Source organism: Salvelinus sp. IW2-2015, linkage group LG32 (assembly GCF_002910315.2).
Source record: "Salvelinus sp. IW2-2015 linkage group LG32, ASM291031v2, whole genome shotgun sequence".
In the NCBI taxonomy this organism is placed as follows: Eukaryota; Metazoa; Chordata; class Actinopteri; order Salmoniformes; family Salmonidae; genus Salvelinus; species Salvelinus sp. IW2-2015.
The window spans coordinates 20,713,785-20,737,311 of record NC_036871.1 but is presented as its reverse complement, the minus strand read 5'-3'; the positions used below and the strand labels follow the sequence as shown (position 1 = coordinate 20,737,311).

Genomic DNA, 23,527 nt, shown 5'->3' with positions numbered 1-23,527 from the left:
GCAATTTCCCCACAGGGCCTAAGACTCACCACTGACATACAGGCATTCTTCCTTTTCTCACAATTAGGGCTGCTTCCCTCCTCCGCCCACTCCCACTCCCATCATCCCAAATGGCACCTATTTCCTTTATAGTGCACTACTGTTGACCAGCGCCATATGTTACTACAAAAGGGAAAAGGTCAAAAGTAGTTGACTATAAAGGAATAGGGTGCATATATTAGGATTTATGTAGCCTCTGGTCTATATTTAACAAACCTAACGCAATGATAAATCTAGCGGTAGAGTTATACAGTGGGGCAAAAAATTATTTTGTCACAGCCACCAATTGTGCAAGTTCTCCCACTTAATAAGATAAGACGAGGTCTGTAATTTTCATCATAGAGTACACTTCAACTATGACAGACAAAATGAGAAAAAAAATCCTGAAAATCACATTGTAGGATTTTAATGAATTTATTTGCAAATTATGGTGGAAAATAAGTATTGGGCTCCTACAAAACCACAGCAAGATTGTCTGGCCTCTCAACAGACCTGTTAAACTTCTATCTATATAAGAAGGACTCCTCTTGTCCTCTACTACCGTACCATGTATTAATGGCACCTCGTTATGAACTTGTTAATCAAGTTAATAAAGGACACCTGTACCAGGTCAACCCAAACAGTCACACTCCAAAAACCTCCACTATGGCCAAGACAAAGAAGCTGTCAAAGGACACCAGAAAACAAAATTCGTAGACACTCTAGCAACAGCTGGAAACTGAATCCTCATGCAATAGGTAAAAGACAGCATTAGGTTTGAAAGAAAAATCAAACTGTCGGGAGCAAATTATTAGGAAATGCGAAGAACATCACAGACCACTGCATAATCTCACCATCGATCTGGGGGCTCCACGACAAGATCTTCCACCCGTGGGTCCAACACATTGATCACAAGAACGGAGCAAGTATCGCCCCAGCCACCGGCTGGGAACCTAGTGAATACCTCAGAGAGCTGGGACAAAGTAACAAAGCCTCCATTCGTAGACGAGCGACTACGCCGCCAGGGCTCAAATCCGCAGGCTGAGACGGTTCCCTGTTTAGCCAGTACTGTCCAGGCCCCGTCTGAAGTTTGCTACGAGAGGCATTATGGACTGATCCAGAAGAGATATGGGGAGAATGTCATATGGTCAGTGAAACCAAATTAGAACCTCTTTTGTAAAACTCAACTCAGTCGTGTTTGCGCGGACAAAGAGCTGAGTTGCCATCCACAAGAAACACCATACCTACTGTGAAGCATTGGGTGTGACCGTTATCGCTTTTGGGGCTGCTTTTTCTGCAAAAGCGACTCAGGACGGACTGATCTGGTGATAGAGGAAAAATGAATCGGAGGCCATGTATCGTGACGATTTTGAGTGAAACACTCCTTCCATCAGCAAGGACATGAAGATGAAACCGTGCTTGGTCTACTTCCAGACATGACAATGTCCCAAACACACCGCAAGCACACAGCCCGGGCCAACGACAGACCGCTGGCTTTCGTAAGAAGATGTTTCAAGGTTCCTGTTGAGTGGGGGTCATAGAGTCTTACCAGATTCTCAACCAATAGAAATCTTTTGCGAGGCGGACGCGTTGGAAGTCAGTGTTGCCCGAGCAAACGCGCCCAAACCATCCCTGCTCCCTTAGGAGAGAGATCTGCATGGAGGAATGGGCCAAAATACCAGCACAGTGTGTGAAACCTGTGAAGACTTACAGAAAACTTTTGACCTCTGTCATTGCAACAAAGAGTATATAACAAAGTATTGAGATTAACTTTTTGTTATTGACCAAATACTTATTTTCCACCATAATTTGCAAATAAATTCATTAAAAATCCTACAATGTGATTTTCAGGATTTTTTTCTCATTTTGTCTGTCATAGTTGAAGTGTACTATGATGAAAATTACAGAGCCTCTCTTATCTTTTTAAGTGGGAGAACTTGCACAATTGGTGGCTGACCAAATTTACATTTTTTGCCCACTGTATATTGTCCAGAAATATTTTTGCTATTTTTCCCAAAACCGGAATCTAAATGAGCGCAGCAGCGCTGGCGGGCTTGGAACGATAAAGCTTAGGTTTTGAAGAAATCAACCAATGTTGTTGGTGTGTCGAGGCTTGGCCCCTCGATCTGGCCATCAATGAATTGTTGCTCCAATGGCCTAAATTGATGTGGTTGCTTTCAATTCTTACGTATTTTATATGTATTGCGTGTTTCATCATTCATATCAATCATCCATGTTAGCTCCTCAGAATAGTACAAGCCCCAATTTACTGGGATCAAATAGCCCGACCATCAGGCCTGTTACCAACGCACTTAGTAAACTTTGGTAAAAAAATTGCCGTTTGACCCAGATATCAAGTGCCATTTACGTAAAACAAACTTGACAACCAGAATTTTCAGCATGATTATAGGGAGAGGAACATCAACAATAGATCTTGTAATGACATAAATTTAAATTGACATTTATCACCAAGTTGAGAGACTAAACGCTTGGAGTAACCCACTAGATGTTGTAAAACTGATCATGGTCAAAACATATTGAGTGGGGCAGTTAGTAGCTAAAGATTTGGGGGGAGAAGTCCTGTCTATAATGAAAGCGGATGCTCTGCTTTCCTTAAAACACACTACAAAAAGGGCAGGTCCTACAGGCCGAGTTTTGTCGCACCCTTGACACTGTTCAGATCGTGTGGTCACGGTGCACAACAAAAAAAGGAGCTTTAGGAAAATTGCAATTGGCTCAGAACAGGGCAGGCGTGGCACCTGCACTGTACAAGAGAGCCTAATATTAATAATTAGGCATGCCAATCTCTCCTGGCTGACAAGAGCGAGGAGAGATTGACTTCTCACTATCTTTCTATTTATGAAGATGGTATTTGAGCAGTATGAAATGCACCGAGCTGTCTGTGTCTAAACTACTGGCACACTAGCGCCATGCATACCCACACAAGACATGCCGACAAGACAGGTCTCTTCACAGGTGCCCGCAAGTTCCAGCAGACAGGGACCTGTGGCAGGGACAAACAGTACTACATAGGAGTAAGTGATACTACATGGAACTCTATAATCGACCTTCAAGTAATCTGACGCAAGCAGTAAAAATTAGAATTTAATAAACAAATAAAAAACTCACCACTTATGGAGAACAGAGGGGCATTGGAAATGTGAAGCACCGTTCAACAAACATCGGCACAGACCCTGACATGCATACACACTCACACACGCACACACACACACACACACAGCACACACACACACACACACACACACCACACACACAACACACACACAACCCACACCCACACACACACAACACACACCACCACACCACCACACACACACACACACACACACGATAACATACGCACGTATACGATACACATGGAATTAAGTACTTAAGTAGGTGGTACGTGGTCGGATAGGGGTAGATATGTGGTAGTGGTGGAGTAGGGGCCTGAGGGCACACAGTGTGTTGTGAAATCTGTGAATGTATTGTAATGTTTTTAAAATTGTATAAATGGCCTTAATTTTGCCGTACCCCAGGAGGATTAGCTGCCAAAGCAGTAGCCAAAGCAGCAGCTACTCTTCCTGAGGTCCAGCAAAATTAAGGCAGTTTATGGGGATCCATAATAAATACAAATTTGAATGTTAGTCCGTAATAGCCTAGTTTGTTAAATAGCCTAAAAAAACTAAATATTTGTTAAATGTACATGGCTTTCATTTGGAAATATATTGTTAACATAGCATTCACACTGATTTAGGCCTACTGTAAAACGTATTATGTCTGAGCCATGGACATGCCAAATGTCACTATTGATATGACCTAAAAGACTGTGAATAATTCTTATCAAATTCTAATAAAACGAAACATCAACTAGTTTTAAATAGTTATGTGTAAATACAGTTACATGCACCATTATTGCTCCCTGTGGGCATATGATATTAGGCCTAAGACAATGTACACTATGGAGGGTTTTACACACATCCAAACCTTTCACAGGAGCTGGAAAAATATCCAATATAAAGAGAAAGGGGGAATGTCCAGACACTGTTACTGCTCCCAAATATATATAGCTACTGCTTACCATCGACGTTGATATGGCCAGTCGTGACATTTCCACGTGAAAGGTAAACAAACAAACATGCAAATATAGCCTACAAGAGGATTCAGCACCACAAACAGCGATTGGAATTCCAACGATTTGACAGTAACTGAAAGATGCATTTTTGGACAAAATGAGGGAAAAAAAGAAAAAAAAGCTATATTTTAAATGACGTAATGTTCATAAACAGGCTTCCTACAGTCACAGACACCTTTCATGTAAYGGGCATCGCACATAATGAGTCCAAACTTTTCATAAAAGCTGGACAAAAACAATGTCAAACGTAAATAAAAAAAGGGGAATGTCTATTGACTGTTTTGCTGCTTGTGATATTTTAATAAAACATTGGTGAGGTACATAAGGCTACTGTGTGCACCTCCGCTGGCAAAATCAATGCCATAACCAACTGCGTTACCGCTATGCAAGAGTTAGAACTGGTTCAGGGAACAGAACTGAAAACTGGAAAAGAACAAAACCAGAAGAGAACCAAACCGGAAAAGAATAAACTATTTGAGGAACAGAACCCGAACCGGAAACGAAAGTGATCTATACTGTTCCAGAACAGAACTGCTATTTTAAAAGCATGGCAACTGGTTAATAATGTTATTTTACATTCCGGGCATTGTTTTTTCCAGTCCCCCAAAAATGTCAAGCGCCTTTGCAAAGCCCTCACTGTCACTCAGAAACGTATTCCAGCGTCTTCCTGACAGCTGGAAATCTTTGCCAATGGGTGTGTGTGTGTGTAGGCTACCTGCCCCTCCCCACTGAAGCATAGGTTAGCCTACTGACAACATTAGAAGCATGAATCAGAAATTAGGGAGAGTTGTTTAAAAGAATGGATTAACTTTTTCAATTAAAGTTATCACATTTCACATTGGGTTTATTAACTACAAAAAGGTAAGATGTGTTTTAATTCTAGTGCTGCTCTGCACACACAAGCTTGTTAGCTAGCTAGCTAAAGTTTGCTCTGGTGGTCCAACGTTAAACCAACTTGGAAGTTCAAAGATATTCAAAGTTCCCACATAGAAGCCACTCCTTAGTAGGTATAATTCTGTGTTGTTATTTCAGATAATGCATGTCATAACAAGATGCCCAGTGCTTCAAGGCAAGCTTCCCTCCATCCTCACCTGCAAAATTTTAGTTGCGTCTTGCACCCTACACTGTGACTGGCAGTACAGTGTGTGTGTTTGTCTTTCATTATGATTAAAGCGATACTTCTGGATTTTGTCAGAGGCACTTCATGTACTTCCCCAGAGTCAGATGAACWCGTGGATACCATTTGAACTGTATCTCTCTGTTTCCAGTATGAACGAAGTTAGAGGTAGCCAATGCTAACTAGCGTTAGCCAGATACCCATAAACTTCCAGTCACTGCGCTAATGGTAGTTAACAACTTCCTTCAAACTGCACATAGAGACATAGAAATGGTTTCCACAAGTTTATCTGACTCTGGGGAAGTAGATAAAGGGCCTCATTGCCAAAATCCAGAAGTATCCCTTTAAACCATGCTGTTACAGAAAAATATAATTTGCTCCTAACAACTGTCCTATATAGATCAAACCTAGGTGTTATTTTAGAATCTGAACTAAATTTCGAATCACACATTATGAATGTGACCAAAGTGCAGCCGTTTCTCTCTCAGGCTGATACAGAGACTCATCCGTGCTTTTATTACAAGACTACTGTAATGCTCTCCTGTCTGGTCTACCCAAGAAAGCCATTGGTCAACTGCAAAACATACAGAATGCTGCAGCACGGGTACTGACCAAGACCAGACGGAGAGCACACATTACACTGGTTTAAAGGTCTCTGCACTGGCTGCCTGTGAGTTTTATAATACATTTTAAGATTCTTCTATTTGTTTTTAAATCAATCCACAATTGGGCACCTCAATACATGTCAGACATGTTTTTACGTTATGTACCCAGTAGGTCCCTCAGGTCCTCTAGCACTGGCCTTTAATCCCAAAGCCTAGAACCAAGAGGCATGGAGAGGCAGCTTTTAGTTACTATGCCCCCAGCCTCTGGAATAGCCTGCCAGATAACTTGARGGGGGMCGAAACTGTGGACATATTTAAAATAGATCTTAAAACGCATATTTTTTTACTTTGTTTTTCCTTAGGGTGCTTTTTAGTCGTTCAGTTTTTGTCATTGTTTTGCTTTTTATCTTGTGTTTTTTATGTAGTAAATATTTAATCGTTTTTGTAGTTGTTTTTTCCTGTGAAGCACATTGCATTGCATTCCATGTCTGAAATGTGCTGTATAAATAAAGCTTGATTTGATTTGGAAGAGAGTAGGATGGAAGAGAGGCAAGGTCTGTGGGGGGAGTGCTTAGTGTGTGTGTGTGTGCGCGTGTGTAAGTCTGTGACACATTGCGGGGACAAAATACTCTTCAACCCCTATCCATCAGATAGCATAGTAACAGAATAAATTATTTTAACTAATCCATATTAAATCTTTCAATATGGTAATCCGCTAGACATGATGCCCAATGGCACTTATCAGTAAACATTTCACTTATACACCCTTATGACATGAATAATTGAATCCAATGGAAAAATCATTGCAGTATACAGGGACAATAACTATTAACTATTGATGTAGTAAGGGGCTGTAGAGGCAGCACCTAGCTACAATACAGTACATTATGCATCTAGGGGTAACTGCCAAAATAAACATAAAGTGTCTTWATAGGGCGTTGGGCCACCACAAGCCAGAACAGCTTCAATGCACCTTRGCATAGATTCTACAAGTGTCTGGAACTCCATTGAAAGGACGCGACACCAAACCTTCAACTTGAAATTCCATCATGTGGTGTTTTGTTTATGGTCGTGGAAAACATCGTCTCAGGCGCCGCTCCAGAATCTCCCATTAGTTTTCAATTGGGTTGACATCTGGTGACAGACGGCCATGGCATATGGTTTACATCGTTTTCATGCTCATCCAACCATTCAATGATYACTCGTGCCCTATGGGTGGGGGCATTGTCATCCTATGGGGGCAAAGCTATGGTAGCCAAAATAATGGCCTGCCCAACATTTTTATACATGACCCTAAGCAGGATGGGATGTTAATTGCTTAATTAATTCAGGAACCACACCTGTGTGGAAGCACCTATTTTCAATACTCTTTGTATCCCTCATTTACTCAAGTGTTTCCATTACTTTGGCATTTACCTGTATTATAATGCACCAAACATAAACCTACTGTATGCTGCATACCACTGATGTGAGATAAATAGTTAAAATACAGAAATATTGTCATGATCATGTCATATGAATCTAAGGATAAACTAGACTAGTAAACTATAAAGTGACTGTAAAGAGAAATGTAGTCTAAACCTTGACCTTCCCTTTGTAACTGGTATATAATAGTCTGCAGTATCCCTTCATTCTGAGGCAGATTGTCACTCAAACAATTCTTCATTTTCTTTTATGTAAATATGAGGGGGAAAAATTCAACTGAGGTTTCTATTTTTAGCTAGTTTGCCTGACTACCTTGTCCAAGTCTAACAGGATCATTTAATTGGAGGGAATATCTGCTATCACGTGATGGACAGAGAAATGGCTAATTACTGTATATCTTTCCTCGTGTCACTTAAAGCCATCTTGTTACAACATTCTTTGATGGTGATATGACATTTTATTTGACTTTCATAACCTTTTTTCCAGCTACCTTGACAGTTCCCCCGTTTGTTAAAACTACACTAATCAGACAGTTGTCAGTTTGCGGAAGTACAGTGTTGAGGAGAATTTGTCAGAGCTGCCAGTCTGTCACACTATATCCTGTGGCATTTCTCTAGTGAGGAATGCTACAGCCAATTTGACAGACTGACTGAGTTATAGCTCTCAACCAAAGAAAGTATAAAAAAACATATCTTAAAACACTTTGATGAAGCAATACTAGAGATGAGTCATGAGTGTTAGTGGAGGGTAGCTATTGCTATACATGATCCAGGATAGATATACAATATGAGAAATATCCACATAGGAATCCTCGGTCATAAGTGAACAAAATAAATTGATCATGGTCATTTGGCCTTCTAAAATGTCAAAGCGCTGCAACATCAAACTACAACGCATCATAACATCTGTACACTACTAGCCAAACCCCTCATCCTATTATGTAATTGTTCATGAGCATCCGGCTAAGCTTATTGTATGAATAGGTCCAGGGCTAATTCAATTGGGCTGTCTCAAATCCTTTGATCTTTTCAAGGCTCACATGTGCAATGTACGTACAGTACAGGTTAAAACTCTGTGACACTGCATACCTCYGCATGCATTAGAGACAATGCATCATAAATAAATGTATCAATTATAAAGCGAAGCATGTTTCTACAATTCCTCTTATTGAGAACAATCCACATGCGGTATGGTATTTTATATGAAGTAATGCAGGCAGCAAGATGCTAAGAGTAGTAAATGTTCTGTATGTGGAGACCTTTGTGTCTTTTCTGTATTTTCATTCTGTTGCTGTGGCTTGCTGAGAGAGAGAGATAGAGAGGAAAACAATTCTGTAGCCTTGCAGATGACAATATCAAGCCTGTTTTGTCATTTATCATTTAGAGAGCTAGAGGTTCATCTAGTTAGGCCAGGCATATCTTAATGGTTGCCTGGGAGTGGAGGAGGAACGAAAGGGACGGAAGCAATTTTCTATCCCCGCTAGACGCACAAACCCGGAGCCTTGCTTTGGCGTTCATTGATTCTGTGTCCACAATTCTCCCGAGACGCTGACCTGATGTGACAATCTTAATACCGACACCCCATTAAATATCTGAAAATATATATTTACAGAATCCACAAAGCATCTGGGCAGGCCAAAAGTTCATCACACCAAGATTGTCCTTTGGATACAGTAGGATGAGAATAGGAAACCATCTAATTTATATGCAGTTAAAGTGCCTATTATGCTATTATGGTGTCCAGAGCACTTTAGTGTCATTGTCGGGCTGGTTTTGTATGTCTCGCTGGGTAATTGAAGCTGGTCGTCTGTATCTGAAGGGACAGACACAGTATTATTGAACACATTGCAGTTTGAGCTGAGATAATGAACTGTTCTCTTTTCAGAGCCCGGTCGTTTCTCTTACATACTGTATGTCATAACATGTCCGTTTCCTAATTCACCATCTGGGCTGAGATCGATGACGGTCTTAGTTTGCTCCAGGAAGCACTCACAAAACGTTACAGTATTCACTCATAGGGAATGTGAGCGGATAGAACAGAGGAATAGATAAAAMATTTACTTAGACTTTCTGGTAAAACTCATAACAGCCTCATACTTCCACTATTCCCTGTTCTAGGAAGAGAAAGCACCCTAAACGGAGACCACAGTCCCAAAGAGACCACACTCCTAAAAACACAAAGTGTTCTTTCTAGCCGCCCAGCATACGCCATTGTTCTTAACACAATAACAATGTCAGCCAGTAAGATGGGCCAATGAACCTACTCCTATGACACTGTCCTCCCAACCAATCAATTTTACCCTACGAGGAGGATCATTACATATGCTGCATCATGACCTAAATTTTCACTGAGCATTTGGAAGGTAGCAGGCGGGAGGCTGGGGGGTTAAGGGGTGAAAGGTAGCAGGCGGGAGGCTGGGGGGTGGGGTTGAAGGGGTGGTGAGGGCTGGTGCTGACTCTCCTCTAGATCAGGGTTTCACAACCCTCTCCTCGGGGACCACCAGACGTTTCACATATTTGCAGTAGCCCTAAACTAGCACACCTGATTCAATTATTCCACTATAACCAAACTGAATCAGATGTGCCAATTCAGGGCTACAACAACTATGTGAAACGTCTGGTGGTCCCCGAGGAGAGGATTGTGAAACCCTGATCTAGATAACGCTACAAAAATCTTCCTCATAGAGAGAAGCCCCTCAACCTCTGCCCTCCCCCAGTGCCAGTCCCAGACAGGGAAACATGAATAAATACAAAACCCCAGTGTCAGTCCCAGACAGGGAAACATGAATAAATACAAAAACCCCAGTCCAGTCCCAGACAGGGAAACATGAATAAATACAAAACCCCAGTGCAGCCCAGACAGGGAAACATGAATAAATACAAAACCCCAGTGCCAGTCCCAGACAGGAAACATGAATAAATACAAAACCCAGTGCCAGTCCCAGACAGGAAATGAATAAATACAAAACCCCAGTGCCAGTCCCAGACAGGGAAACTGAATAAATACAAAACCCCAGTGTCAGTCCCAGACAGGGAAACATGAATAAATACAAACCCCAGTGTCAGTCCCAGACAGGAAACAGAATAAATACAAACCCCAGTGCCAGTCCCAGACAGGAAACATGAATAAATACAAAACCCCAGTGTCAGTCCCAGACAAGGAAACATGAATAAATACAAAACCCCAGTGCCAGTCCCAGACAGGGAACATGAATAAATACAAAACCCCAGTGTCAGTCCCAGACAGGGAAACATGAATAAATACAAAACCCCAGTGCAGTCCCAGACAGGGAAACATGAATAAATACAAAACCCCAGTGCCAGTCCCAGACAGGGAAACATGAATAAATACAAAACCCCAGTCCAGTCCCAGACAGGAAACATGAATAAATACAAAACCCCAGTGCCAGTCCCAGACAGGGAAACTGAATAAATACAAAACCCCAGTGCCAGTCCCAGACAGGGAAACATGAATAAATACAAAACCCCAGTGCCAGTCCCAGACAGGGAAACATGAATAAATACAAAACCCCAGGGCCAGTCCCAGACAGGGAAACATGAATAAATACAAAACCCCAGTGTCAGTCCCAGACAGGGAAACATGAATAAATACAAAACCCAGTGCCAGTCCCAGACAGGGAAACATGAATAAATACAAAACCCCGTGCCAGTCCCAGACAGGGAAACATGAATAAATACCAAACCCCAGTGCCAGTCCCAGACAGGGAAACATGAATAAATACAAAACCCCAGTGTCCAGGCCCAGACAGGGAACATGAATAAATACAAAACCCCAGTGCAGTCCCAGACAAGGAAACATGAATAAATACAAAACCCCAGTGCCAGTCCCAGACAGGGAAACATGAATAAATACAAAACCCAGTTGCCAGTCCCAGACAGGGAACATGAATAAATACAAAACCCAGTGTCAGTCCCAGACAGGGAAACATGAATAAATACAAACCCCAGTGTCAGTCCCAGACAGGAAACATAATAAATACAAAACCCCAGTTCAGTCCCAGACAGGGAAACATGAATAAATAAAACCAGTGCCAAGTCCCAGACAGGGAAACAGAATAATAACAAAACCCCAGTGTCCAGTCCAGACAGGGAAACATGAAAAAATACAAAACCCCCTACACAGGTCAGTCCCAGACAGGGAAACATGAATAAATACAAAACCCCAGTGCCAGTCCCAGACAGGGAAACATGAATAAATACAAAACCCCAGTGTCAGGCCACCATTATAACAGAACATTTTTACTATTTTCTACATTGTAGAAAGATAGTGAAGCAGTGGTGGAAAAAGTACAAAATTGTCATACTTGAGTGAAAGTAAAGATACCTTAATTGAAAACGACTCAAGTAAAAGTGATCCAGTAAAATACTACTTGAGTAAAAGTCTAAAAGTATTTGGTTTTAAATATACTTAAGTATGAAAAGTATATGGAATTGCTAAAATGTACTTAGGTATAAACCATTTAAAATTCCTTATATTAAGCAAACCAGGCGGCACAATTTTATTTAAAAAATGTAATTGATGGATAGCCATGGCAACACTCAGACATAATTTACAAACAAAGCATTTGTGTTTAGAGATTCCGCCAGATCAGAGGCAGTAGGGATGTCCAGGGATGTTCTGTTGATAAGTGTGTGAATCAGACCATTTTCCTGACAAAATGTAACGAGTACTTTTGGGTGTCAGGGAAAATGTACAGAGTAAATAGTACATTATTTTCTTTAGGAATGTAGTGAAGTAAAAGTAAAAGTTGTCAAAAATATAAATAGTAAAGTAAAAGACTTAAGTAGAACTTTCAAGTATTTTTACTTTACACCACTGTAGTGAAGACTGTAGTGAAGACATCAAAACTATGAAATAACACATATGGAATCATGTAGTAACCAAAAAAGTGTTAAACAAATCAAAATATATTTTATATTTGAGATTCTTCAAAGTAGCCACCCTTTTCCTTGATGACAGCTTTACACACTCTTGGCATTCTCTCAACCAGCTTCATGAGGTAGTCACCTGGAATGCTTTTCCAACAGTTTTTGAGTTCCCAGATACCGTTGCAAGAAAAAGTATGTGAACCCTTTGGAATTACATGTATTTCTACATAAATTGGTCAGAAAATGTGATCTGATTTTCCTCTGTCACAACAATAGACAAACACAGTGTGCTCAAACAAATAACACACAAATTATTGTATTTTTGTTGTCTATATTGAATACATAATTTAAATATTCACAGTGTAGGTTGGAAAAAGTATGTGAACCTCTAGGCTAATAACTTCTCCAAAAGCTAATTGGAGTCAGGACTCAGCTCATGTCACGTTCTGACCATAGTTCTTGTGTGTTTTGCTTGTTTTAGTATTGGTCAGGACATGAGCTGGGTGGGCATTCTATGTTGTGTGTCTAGTTTGTCTGTTTCTATGTTTGGCCTAATATGGTTCTCAATCAGAGGCAGGTGTTTTGTGTTGTCTCTGATTGGGAATCATATATAGGTGGCTTGTTTTGTGTTGGGGATTGTGGGTGGTTGTTTCCTGTCTTTGTGTTTTCTCTGCACCAGATAGGGCTGTATCGGTTTGCCACATTTTGTTATTTTGTATCGTTGTAAGTGTTCACAGTTTCGTTTTATTAAACATGTTGAGCACTGGCTACGCTGCGTGTTGGTCCGATCCCTGTTACACCCTCTCTTCTCGTGAAGAGGAGGAAGGCTGCCGTTACAGCTCACCTGGAGTCCAATCAATGAGACGAGATTGGAGATGTTGGTTATAGCTGCCCTGCAATATAAAAACCACTCACAAAATGGGAGTTCGCTATTCACATGAAGCATTGCCTGATGTGAACTATGCATCAAACAAAAGAGATCTCAGAAGACCTACGATTAAGAACAGTTGACTTGCATAAAGCTGGAAAGAGTTACAAAAGTATCTCTAAAAGCCTTGATGTGCATCAGTCTATTAATGGAGCAAGTTCAGCACTGTTGCTACTCTCCCTAGGAGTGGCCGCCCTGCAAAGATGACTGCAAGAGCACAACGCTCAATGAGGTTAAGAAGAATCTTAGAGTGTCAGCTAAAGATTACAGAAATCTTTGGAACATGCTAACATCTCTTGACGAGTCTACAATACGTTAAACACTCAACAAGAATGGTGTTCATGGGAGGACACCAAAAAAAACAATGCTGCATGTCTGAAGTTTGCAAAAGTGCACATGGATATTCCACAGCGCTACTGGCAAAATATTCTGTGGACAGATTAAACTAAAGTTGAGTTGTTTGGAAGGAACACACAACACTATGTGTGGAGAAAAAAAGGCACAGCACACCAACTGCAAAACCTCATCCCAACCGTAAAATATAGTAGAGGGAGCAACATGGTTTGGGGCTGCTTTGCTGCCTCAGGGCCTGGACAGCTTGCTATCATCGAAGGAAAAATTMATTCCCATGTTTATCAAGACATTTTGCAGAAGAATGTAAGGCTATCTGCCCGCCAATTGAAGTCCAACAGAAGTTGGGTGATGCAACAGGACAACGACCCAGAACACAGAAGTAAATCAACAACAGAATGGCTTCAACGGAAGAAAATACAGCTTCTGGAATGGCCCAGTCAGAGTCCTGAACTCAACCTGTGGCATGACCTTGAGAGCGGTTCACACCAGACATCCCAAGAATATTGCTGAACTGAAACAGTTTTGTGAAGAGGAATGGTCCAAAATTCCTCCTGACCATTGTGCAGTTCTGATACGCAACTACAGAAAACGTTTGGTTGAGGTTAATGCTGCCAAAGGAGGGTCAACCAGTTATTAAATCCAAAGGTTCACATACTTTTTCCACCCTGCCCTGTGAATGTTTACACAGTGTGTTCAATAAATACATGAAAACGTATAATTGTGTGTGTGTTATAAGTTTAAGCAGATTGTGTTTATCATGACACAAGGCGAGACCCAGATGCAGACACAGGAGGCAGATGGTTGGAGTCTTACAATATTTATTAATCCAATAGGGTAAGGCAAGACAATGGTTGTGGACAGGCAAAAAGGTAAAAAACAGTTCAGTCCAAAAGGTACCGAAGGGCTGGCAGAATCAAGGTCAGGGCAGGATGATCAGGCAGGTGGGAAGGTAGTCCAGAGTCAGGCAGGGGTCAACACCGGGAAGACTATCAACAAGAGAATAGCAAAAGGAGTACGGGAAAAACACGCTGGTTGACTTGACTAACATACAAGACGAACTGGCACAGAGAGACAGGAAACACAGGGATAAATACACTGGGGAAAATAAGCGACACCCCAATCACAGGAACAGGTGAAACAGATCAGAGCGTGATAGTAACCCCCGCCCCCCCCTAGGGACGCCACCTGGAGTCAAACCTGGGCGCATACCTGGCTGACCGGGGTGTCGGCGGTGGAAATCGGCGATGAGGGCCGGGTCCAAGATGTCTTTAGCAGGGACCCAGCACCTCTCCTCCGGGCCATAAACCTCACCGTGTCAACCAGGTAATGGAAACCCCTGCCCCGTGGTCGAACCTTCAGGARGTGTCTCACCATATACGCTGGCTGGCCACCGATAACCCGGGGGGGAGAGATGGGCCTGGAGACAGAAGACAAAGAACAGTGAGACACAGGCTTAATCCTAGACACATGGAAGGTAGGGTGAATGTGAAGGGTACGGGGTAACACAAGATGGACAGCAGTGGAACTCAGGACTCTGGAGATGGGAAAAGGACCAATGAACCAGGGAGACAGCTTGCGGGACTCTATCCGAAGTGGCAGATCCCAAGTGGAAAGCCATACCCTCTGCCCAATGCAGTAGCAGGGAGCTGGGGTCTGGCGACGGTCCGCTTGTCGACGATACCTGGAGTTGGTCTTGAGAATAGCCGCCCTGGCTCTTCTCCAGGTACGTCGACAGCGGTGGACAAACATCTGGGCCGAGGGTACGCTGACCTCCAGCTCTTGTTCAGGGAAGAGTGAAGGCTGATACCCCATGGAGCACTCGAAAGGGGAGAGTCCTGTGGCAGAACTGGGAAGAGTGTTCCGGGCATACTCCACCCAGACCAGTTGACGGCTCCAAGTAGTGGGATTGGTTGAGACCAGGCACCTTAAGGTGGTCTCCAGGTCTTGGTTGGCTCGCTCCGACTGACCGTTAGTTTGGGGATGGAATCCGGGTGACAGGCTGGCCGACGACCCAATAAGGGTGCAGAATGCCTTCCAGAACTGAGACGAGAACTGAGGACCCCGATCGGAGACCATGTCAACCGGAAGTCCATGGATCCAGAAGACATGCTGCACCATAAGCTGGACCATCTCCTTGGCAGAAGGTAGTTTGGGGAGAGGGATGAAATGGGCAGCCTTGGAGAACCGGTCGACTACCGTCAGAATGACAGTGTTGCCGTCAGACGGAGGGTGCCCAGTGACAAAGTCCAGAGATATATGAGACCAGGGACGATGAGGAACCGGTAGTGGCTGCAGGAGGCCAGAAGGAGCTTGCCATGGAGTCTTGTTTTGAGCACACACAGTGCATGCAGTGACAAAGGCAGAGACATCTGGGACCATTGTGGGCCACCAGAAACATTGTCGAAGGAAAGCTAGTGTACGACGGGACCCTGGATGACAGGTCAGCCTGGAGGAATGAGCCTATTCCAGGACCCGGGACCTGACTGGGTTAGGGACAAACAGCCAGTTAGCAGGGCCCCCTTCAGGTCCAGCATGTGACCGTTGCACCTCGTGAACCAGGTTCTCAATATCCCAATCCACAGTGGCAGCAAGGCATGAGGTAGGGAGAATGGTTTCGGAARTCGAGGGTGTGGCAGAGGAACTGTATAGGCGGGAGAGAGCATCAGGCTTCAACTTTTTAGACCCTGGACAGTAGAAAATGGTAAAGTTGAATCTGATAACAGGAGGGCCCACCAGGCCTGCCTTGAGTTGAGGTGCTTGGCTGAACGGAGATATTCCAAGTTTTTATGGTCAGTCCAGACCAGGAATGGCTGTTCTGCTCCTTCCAGCCAGTGCCTCTACTCCTCCAACGCCATCTTCACCGCCAGGAGTTCTCGGTTGCCAACATCGTAGTTCCTCTCAGCAGGAACTACGATGGGACAGGAAAGCATAGGGATGAAGCTTCTGGTCCTGAGCAGATCGCTGGGACAGGATGGCCCTCACGCCAACATCCGAAGCATCCACTTCCACCACAAATTGACACGAGGGGTCCGTATGGATGAGGATGGGTGCTGTTGTGAACCGATGCTTCAGGTCCACAAAGGCTTTGTCGACAGCTGGAGATCATTTGAACGATACCTTGGGGGAGGTGAGTGCCAAGAGGGGGGCAGCCAGGGTGCTGTAATCCCAAATGAAACGGTGGTAGAATGTTGGCAAAACCAAGAAACCGTTGCAACTGCACCCTGGATGTTGGTTGAGGCCAATCCACCACTGCTTTCACCTTTCCAGGATCCATCTGAAATTGCCCTCAGCAATGACATATCCCAGAAAGGTGATAGAAGAGCGGTGGAACTCACACTTCTCGGCTTTCACAAACAGTTGGTTCTCCAGGAGGCGCTGAAGGACCTGTCTGACATGGAGTACAAAACAGGATGTTGGCCAGGTAGACGAACACAAACCGGTTTAGCATGTCCCGAAGCACATCATTGACCAAAGCCTGGAAGACAGCGGGGGGCGTTGGTGAGTCCAAATGGCATCGTACTCATAATGTCCACTGGCTGTGTTGAAGGCTGTCTTCCACTCATCCCCCTTGCGTATCCGAACCAGGTGGTAGGCATTCCGAAGGTCCAACTTGGAAAACATGGTAGACCCCTGGAGATTTTCAAACGGCGAGGAGAGGAGAGGTAGGGGGTAACGATTTCTGACAGTGAGGTCGTTAAGTTCCCGGTAGTCAATGCACGGGTGCAGGGTCTTTGTCCTTCTTCTCCACAAAGAAAAACCCTGTGCCGGCAGGAGATGCAGACGGACGGACGGCCCCAGTGGCCAGAGACTCTTCTATGTACTCCTCCATAGCAATGGTCTCTGGTCCGGACAGAGAGTACAACCGACCCCGAGTTGGTGTAGTGCCTGGGAGAAGATCAATGGCACAATCATAAGGACGGTGCGAGGGAAGGGAATTAGCATGTGCCTTGCTAAACACTTCCAGGAGGTCATGGTATTTCGTGGGGATAACAGAGACATCCACAGTCTTGCTAACCTCCTGAGGAAGACGACTAGTGGAAGGCTGTGCTGCTTGAAGGCAGTGAGAATGGCAAAATGAGTACGGGAAAAACACGCTGGTTGACTTGACTAACATACAAGTCGAACTGGCACAGAGAGACAGGAAACACAGGGATAAATACACTGGGGAAAATAAGCGACACCTGGAGGAGGTGGAGACAATCACAGGAATTTTATGAACAATTTATAGAGAAATCCAGGTAATTACAAAGTCTTTCTTGCCACCTTATGCTGAGCACTTGTTGGCTGCTTTYCCTTCACTCATGACAATGCACATTCACAAATAACTTCTTGTGTCAGGCTTTCGGCTATAGAAATTGAACACAGGTCTCATCAAAAATCTCTCAAGCCCACGTGCTAGTGATTAGCCAGCTAATCTTTATATTTCAAGTTTAACCAACTTGGATCTATTTGCTAGATAACATTTGAACAGTTGAATTGTTATGAACACTCCCTTCTGTCTTTCTCCAACTGTTTGAAAAGCATGTTAGCCTGTACACTTTGTTCAGATATTGCACGCAAGTGGCCTACCTTGTTTCTGAGAATAAGAACGAGTTGCCAATTCCTTATATAATTGTGTTTTATGCTTATTGCACATTTATAAAACACAAACTAGACTGCTAATATAACAGTCTTTGGCTAAAATGCTGCTAGCGGAACAGGGCACCACAATGTCACGCGCAACGAACTGAGCATGAATTTTCCAGATTCAATGTTCATTGATACTCCTGTTGTAGTAGTGTCGGCTCTCAATCTGAGTAGTTGAGACATATAAAGGGTATCTTTAGAAAGGTTCACTTAAACTCTTTTACAGTAAAATCATCTCAATGTCCCTATGACCGATTCTGTTGGACCAAACCTCAAATGCAAATAGTGAGTTGAAACCACTTGTAAGAGAGGAAGAAGTGATCGCTCAACTTTGTTGGCGTGAGAGGCAGGTGGAAAGTAAACCATACAGGAAGAGGCAAAGCATAAAATCTGTCCAAAATAAGCCCAATGCATTTCTAWGGGGATATTTTGGATATAAACTGGTCACCTGCCTTCCCGCGTTTGGGACAACGACTCCCAATGTTAGGGCGGAGATGGGCAACTCTTCATTATATACGGATCTCGGGTGTAAATGGGGAGTTGCACACAGCACAGAAGGAACGAAAGAGATGAGACCAAAAATACAACATGAAAACAAGTGGACATAAACRGTCATAAAAACGAAAATAACAAAACCTTGATTCTTGCGATACAGGCATTTGGAATATCGCGCAAAAACATACATATGAATTAATCAAATTAATTTGATATACTGCCCAGCCCTAGGTCACTACAACCTATACTGAGAGCTTTAGTGGTGGATCTACTGTATTGGTGGCTATGCTTGACATACAGTTAAAGTCAGAAGTACACTTAGGTTGGAGTGATTAAAACTCGTTTTTCAACCACTCCACAAATTTCTTGTTAACAAACTATAGTTTTGGCAAGTCGGTTAGGACATCTACTTTGTGCATGACACAAGTAATTTTTCCAACAATTGTTTACAGACAGATTATTTCACTTATAATTCACTATATCACAATTCCAGTGGGTCAGAAGTTTACATACACTAAGTTGACTGTGCCTTTAAACAGCTTGGAAAATTCCAGAAAATGATGTCATGGCTTTAGAAGCTTCTGATAGGCTAATTTAAATCATTTGAGTCAATTGGAGGTGTACCTGTGGATGTTTTTCAAGGCCTACCTTCAAACTCAAAAGCAAATCAAAAGAAATCAGCCAAGAGCTCAGAAAAACAATTGTAGACCTCCACAAGTCTGGTTCATTCTTGGGAGCAATTTCCAAATACCTGAAGGTACCACGTTCATCTGTACAAACAATAGTACGCAAGTACAAACACCATGGGACCACACAGCCGTCATACCGCTCAGGAAGGAGACGCGTTCTGTCTCCTAGAGATGAACGTACTTTGGTGTGAAAACTGCAAATCAATCCCAGAACAACAGCAAAGGACCTTGTGAAAATGCCGGAGGAAACAGGTACAAAAGTATCTATATCCACAGTAAAATGAGTCCTATATTGACATAATCTGAAAGGCCGCTCAGCAAGGAAGAAGCCACTGCTCCAAAACCGCAATAAAAAAGCCAGACTATGGTTTGCAACTGCACATGGGGACAAAGATTGTACTTTTTGGAGAAATGTCCTCTGGTCTGATGAAACAAATATAGAACTGTTTGGCCATAATGACCATCGTTATGTTTGGAGGACAAAGGGGGAGGCTTGCAAGCCGAAGAACACCATCCCAACCGTGATAAACAGGGGTGGCAGCATCATGTTGTGGGGGTGCTTTGCTGCAGGAGGGACTGGTGCACTTCACAAAATAGATGGCCTCACGAGGAAGAAAAATTATGTGGATATATAGGAGGAATGGGCCAAAATTCACCCAACTTATTGTGGGAAGCTTGTGGATGGCTACCCAAAACGTTTGACCCAAGTTAAACAATTTAAAGACAATGCTACCAAATACTAATTGAGTGTATGTAAACTTCTGACCCACTGGGAATGTGATGAAAGAAATAAAAGCTGAAATAAATCATTCTCTCTACTATTATTCTGACATTTCACATTCTTAAAATAAAATGGTGATCCTAACTGACCTAAAACAGGGAATTTTTACTCGGATTAAATGTCAGGAATTGTGAAAAACTGAGTTTAAATGTATTTGGCTAAGGTGTATTTCAACTTCCGACTTCAATTGTACATGCACTGGACCCCAAACTACTGCACTATGACACATTTTGGCCTGAAAGATAAATTCAGATGTAGAGGCCTTCAGGATCTGAAACATTACTGTGTAAGTACAGAAAAGGTCAAGATTTGTATTTTGATTTGATGGAGCCAGGTAGACATTCCGAACAGTGTCATTTCTCAAAGCAGTGTAATGGCTTTGTTCAGCTGACCTACAGTAGTAGATGTATAACCCCAGACCTGGTAATTACGTGCTGAGCAAACAGCCATCCATCAACTTTGCACGATGCTCCTCTTTCAGAAAGCCACACTACCACAACAGTGATTGGTGTAATCCCACGGGGAGAAATACCAATGACAAGCCAGGGAGAAAGACTGGAGCTGTCTCCTCTGATGGGGAGTCGTGTCAGTCACCTCAGACTGAACTGAAAACCCAGCAGAATTCGGCATTAGGGTTGGTTCAGTGCCCGGCACCCAGCGGCATAGGATTGGCTTTAGTATTAGTACAGCAGGGAAGTTAAAAAGACTGAAATCAATAAACCTATTGACACCAACTCCAATATAGGCAACAACAAAAAATGTGTATACCTCAATGCGTTCTAAATGACATTATTTGTTGGAAGTGATAACACCATCACTGCACCAGCACAGTTGTCCTGTCTGGCTCAGTTGGTAGAGCATGGCTCTTGTAACGCCAGGGTTGTGGGTTTGATTCCCACGGGGTACCAGTGTGAAAAAATAAAAACAATTATGCATTCACTAATGTAAGTTGCTCTGGATAAGAGTGTCTAGGAAAATGTTATAGCTCCAGCATTCATACTGCAACCCTGTCAGGCAAATATTCCATATTGTTTCGTTAAGAGGTTGCAGAGGTTGCAGACCCACACTGACAGCTGACTGACTGCCATTAAAGCTGCAATATGTAACTTTTTGGGTGACCTGACCGAATTCATATAGAAATGTGAGTTATAGGTCTGTCAATCTCATTGAAAGCAAGTCTAGTAGCTGTAGATCTGTCCTATGTGCGCTATTTCTATGCTTCCCGTTCTTATGTTTCGTTTTTGTATCTTTTACTTTCAGTTTTGTATACCAGCTTCAAACAGCTGGAAATACAATATTTTAGGTTACTGAACATATATTTCACACAAGTTTAGATGGTACAATGGTTCTCTACACGATACATTGTTTGTTTTGTCATATAAACTGTTATTAGGCGAACTATTCAAATTTTAACAGCCAGAAAATGGTCAAGCGATTTCTGCATATTTCACCTTTAAGGAAGGGAGGGAGGGAGGGAGGGAGGGAGAGAAGAGTGTGAGAGAGAGGGAGATGGAGAGAGAGAAAGCTGCAATGGAATGGAAGCCCACCGCAAGTCCAAACACAAGCAGCACCTGTCAGCTGGGTTGGGAGTCTCCCCCGTCTCCCCCTGGCCAGGGCCTCCTCTCCCTGGGGCCTCTCTCCCTCTCCCTTCCACCATCATCTATCTATCTGCACCTGGCTGTGACTAACACAGAGGCATTCTCAGTCTCTGACTCTGTCTGCAATTCATTACCACCCCAGGCACCTACTCCATCATTGAGAGAAGAGGCAAGGAGAGAGGAAGGCTAGGCAGCTAGCTACCTGGGCTGGCCATGATGCACCAGACCATGCAGCCTCCTCTCCCTCCATGCTAGGGAAAGAGAAGGCAGTGGCAGTCACAGAGTCATATCAAATCTAATTAAATTGAAATAGCCTAATTACAGAACTGGTAATAACATTCATTATGTACTCTATGAAAAGTTGATTCACATTAATCTGGATAATGAATCGTTATTCTGATTTGGGATTTTGACATTGTAGATAATTGGTCGACAACAGCAACAAAAATGTATCAAATGGACTAATTTACTGATATGGAATGGTTCAACTACCATAATGTGCCTAACAACACAGTAAAACTAATTCATACACACACTTCAGATCTATCTACATGGTCAAGAGAAGTGTCAGGTTCAAAGTGTTCATTTCTTCCACTTTGAACCTGTCATAGTGGGGTCATTAAAACAGCTCCATCAAGCCACCCAGACAACAGCAGATAAGCTACTTAAGCCTTCCTACAGCAGTTTCCCCAGGCAGACATCTCTGTAGGAAAGACAGTGATTATCTGAGAATACCCTACACACAGAGAGACGCTGAGATAAACAGAATTACACAACGCACCTCGTTGCTTGCATCTATTCTAGCGAGACAAAATACGAGGTCATGAACGAAAGTTAAAGCTGGAGCTCTGTTCTTTGCAATCACACAATGCACTTACGGATCGTGGTAAAGCCCAGGCCTTGTAACAAGCTTTAGAGCCAGTGCATCAACCACTCATTGAGGGTAGGAGGGAGGGAGGGTGTGTTTGTGTGTGTGTGTGCCAAGTGGGGGGGGTCTAACAGTGAACAACCACTCAGTGCTGATGTGTCTCCTAAAGACATCCAGTCAACAACTGTAAAGTCAGTGGAAACCTCAATCAAGAGAAATAAAGAGGGGAACAGATGCATAGGAGTGGAGGGTCATAAGACAAAGAGTTGGTTCCCCCACAACTCCCTCAAGACCTCTACTTAAAACTCATTAGCAGGAGCTGAGTGGCAAAGGCCTTGTGCTCGCAGGCATATCTAATGGCATAATGAGCAAGAAAAGCCTCGCAATGACAAGGAAGTTAATGAGGTTTTCTGCTGATGAAGGGAATTCTTACAAAGGTAACTGGGATTTCCCTATCGCAGCAGCTTTAAATTGAGTTTGCTGAAAGCCTAAAAGGAATAACTCAAACGCCACACAGCTACATATCTTAGTTCACTGTATTTTCCAGTATTTGAAAGAATACTGTTGTGTTAGTCTTTCCAACGCCGCGTTGGACTAGTGGTGTTTCTTTGGATGAAATATATATTACAGCCGAGAGTGCTGACATTAAATCAATTTTATGTTTCACCCGGGCAGCCCAGAAAACACACAGAAACACTAGCTTTTACAGTAATTGGAGTAAACATTCCATCCACTACATTTTAGAATAGAAAGTGGTTGCCAGAGAGTCTGCTGCTCGAACACATGCAGGCCTCTATCTCGCTGACATCTATTTTCAAATTACAACACACTATACTAATTAGAGTAATTAACTATTACCAAATCCTCTTGTTCAGATTTCCTAATGATGATAGTATCTGAGCTGTGCTATAATAACTGCTCTGGTCTGGTTACGCATCAACCACAGTAGTTAAACAAATATATCTGAGCCAGCACAGTATAGTTCGGGCCGGCATGGTA

At 43.0% G+C, this 23,527-nt stretch overlaps 1 protein-coding gene across 2 annotated transcripts in view; it reads right to left on the bottom strand.

Moving 5' to 3' along the window:
• LOC111956847 (beta-1,4-galactosyltransferase 2) overlaps positions 1 to 23,527 on the bottom strand; it is a 156,529-nt gene that overhangs the window by 105,100 nt on the left and 27,902 nt on the right. The gene's annotated exons all lie outside the window — the stretch shown is intronic.